This window comes from Sapajus apella, unplaced genomic scaffold (assembly GCF_009761245.1).
Source record: "Sapajus apella isolate SASKATOON/1434 unplaced genomic scaffold, GSC_monkey_1.0 scaffold20, whole genome shotgun sequence".
NCBI lineage: Eukaryota > Metazoa > Chordata > Mammalia > Primates > Cebidae > Sapajus > Sapajus apella.
The window spans coordinates 11,722,767-11,725,817 of NW_022436960.1; the positions used below are offsets into that span (position 1 = coordinate 11,722,767).

General features: G+C 41.0%; 1 pseudogene; it reads left to right on the forward strand.

Moving 5' to 3' along the window:
* Positions 1-704: 704 nt before the first annotated feature.
* Positions 705-2,555, forward strand: LOC116557687 (annotated as a pseudogene).
* The last annotated feature ends 496 nt before the right edge of the window (positions 2,556-3,051 follow it).

Here is a 3,051-nt window from a genome sequence, read left to right on the forward strand (position 1 = left end):
TCCCCTGCCAGCCTCCTCCTCCCTGCCAGCCTCCTCCTCCCCTGCCAGCCTCCTCCTCTCCTGCCAGCCTCTTCCTCCTTACCAGCCCCCTCCTCCTTTTTCATCTAAGATCATTTGACCTGTCATTCAAGGCCTAGAGAAATGTCACCTCTGTTGAAAATTTTCTCCCCAGCTCTCTCTCTGGTAATTGGTTCCTTCCTTCTCTCCTTTGAGTGCGGTAGGTAGCCAGGTGCACATTTCCATAACCTACATCTTGGCCCGGTTTTGGTATTTACATGCTGTCTCTCCTCTGCAATAGGGACAGTGCTAATTTTCTGTCACATTTCTATTTAATGCCTTCCTAGAGTGACCAACACATGGTTGATATTCAACAAATGATTGGAAAAAAAAAAGAAAAAGAAAAAAATATTGCTTATATTCTAATTCAGGGGAGACTATGAGAATATAAACAGGGCATAAGAGCATCTTGTTATAAGAGAAGTTCATATAAAATGACACATTTCAGGCATAAAGTAGACACTCGATAAATATTGGTTGAAAAATGAATACAAAGAACCCAAAATAAGAGGCTCTGGGGAATCATTTTATATATATATATATAATTATAAAGGAATGGGTTTTTTTATTCTCTAACTTTCTAACTTTCTAAAAAGAGGAATAACTAGAAAATTTAGAAAATAAAAGTGCAGCTTTGTGGTTCCAACATGGCAGAGCTGATGGTGGATGTTCGTGGCTCAACTGGGCTTTGTACAAGAGATTTATCGTGATGTTCATGAACACACCCTTACAGCTGTTTTTGAAAATAATTGGCAACCAAAACGCCAGGCTCCAGTTAATGAAGTTAGATTTCCACCGCCTGATATAAAAAAAAGAAATGAGTGAAGGAGATGACGTAGAGGTATATTCAAGAGCAAATGACCAAGAGCCACGTGAATGGTGGTTGGCTAAAGTTCGGATGATTAAAGGAATTTTATATCATTGAATATGCAGCTTGTGATGCTACTTACTACGAAATAGTCACATGTGAACGACTTTGGCCTGTCAATCAAAATAAAACTGTAAAAAAAAAAACCTTCTTTAAATGCACAGTGGGTGTTCCTGAGGATGTGAGAGAGGCGTGTGTGAATGAAAATGCATGTAGATTTGAAGAAAGCAGTAGGAGCATGCAGAATTTTTTTACCTTCCAGCAACAACACAGCTAATGATACTGTCTGCCAGTGAAGCAACTGTGAAGAGAGTGAGCATCTTAAGTGACATGCATTTGCGAAGTATTTGTATGAAGATGATGCTTATGCGGAAATGAAGAGGCCGCTAAGCATTTAGAATGCACAAAACAACTTGCAGCAGGTTTTCATGAGGAATTTGTTGTGAGAGAAGATTTAATGGGTCTGGCAATAAGAACACATGCTAGGTTCCTGGAGTTACTGGAGTTACTGCCAGTGAGCTAGAAGAAGACACTGGAACATTTACAATCTATGGAGAGAGTGCTGATGCCGTAAAAGAGGCTAGAGGTTTCTGGGAATTTGTGGAGGATTTTATTCAGGTTCCTAGGAATCTCGTTGGAAAAGTAATTGGAAAAAATGGCAAAGTTAGTCAAGAAATAGTGGACAAATCTGGTGTGGTTTTGGTGAGAATTGAAGGAGACAATGAAAATAAATGACCCAGGGAAGACGGTGTGGTTCCATTTGTAATTATTGGCACTAAAGAAAGCATTGGAAATGTGCAAGTTCTTTAAGAATATCATACTGCTTATCTAAAGGAAGCAGAACAGCTAAGAATGGAACGCCTGCAGATTGATGAACAGCTGCGACAGATTGGTTCTAGGTCTTATAGTGGAAGAGGCAGGGGTCGTCAGGGTCCTAATTACACCTCCAGTAATTAGGCACAAATTCTGAGCTGTCTAACCCCTCTGAAATAGACTCTGAGCATAAGGATGAGCTGAGCGATTGGTCACTGGCAGGAGAAGATGATGGAGACAGCTGATATCAGTGTGTCAGCAGGAGAGCCCGGGAGGAAGAGGTGGAAGTGTTGCAGGGGGTCGAGGTCATGGAGGACCACGTGGTAGCAAATCCTTCATCAGTTCTGTGCTCCAAGATCCAGACAGCAATCCATACAGCTTACTTGATAATACAGAATCAGATCAGACTGCAGACGCTGATGCCAGCGAATCACATCACAGTTCTAACGTCGTAGGTGGTCTCCTAGACGAAGGACTGATAAAGATGCTCTTCTGATGGATGGAGTAGCCGAATTTGATACAGCTGCAGTTAATGAAAATGGGCTAGGCAAAAGATGTGATTGAAGAGCATGGTCTTTCAGAAAAGGCAATAAATGGCCCAACTAGTGCTTCTGGCGATGACATTTCTAAGCTACAGTGTACTCCAGGAGAAGAAAAGATTAACACCTCAAAAGAAAAAAACTCTCAAGCAGCAGCAGTCCTGAATGGTGTTTCATAAACTGAAGAAGCTCATAATTTACAGTTCCTTTGCATTATATTTACAGCAGTGCTTGTGCAAGCTTGCCGAAGGTAGAATACGGATCGCCAGTCTTATTACACTTTCAGTTCCTCCATTTGGAATTCAAAAAGGGGGGGATCCTGAAGAAATCATATGTGAAACATGCTTTGACACCTACTGTGTTATAATATATATCATCAGAGGTGCCTTGAGAATAGTATCTGTAACCTTGAAAAAAAAAAGTATAAAGAAGAAAATTTTATTCATACCACTTAAAATTTAGGCGTATTTCTTAATCTTTTATGGTGTGTGTGTGTGTGTGTGTGTGTGTGTGTGTGTACATATATTAAGCATAAGTAATACAGATACATTAACTGGGTCTAAATGGAAGGTAACATGAAGGGCTTGCTGCCAAATGACATTTGTTATTTATTTATTTATTTATGAGACAGAGTCTTGCTCTGTCGCCCAGGCTAGGGTACAGTGGTGTGATCTTGGCTCACTGCAACTTCTGCCTCCCAGGTTCAAGGATTCTCCTGCCTCAGCCTCCCAAGTAACTGGGATTACAGGCACCTGCCACTGCGCCTGGCTTATT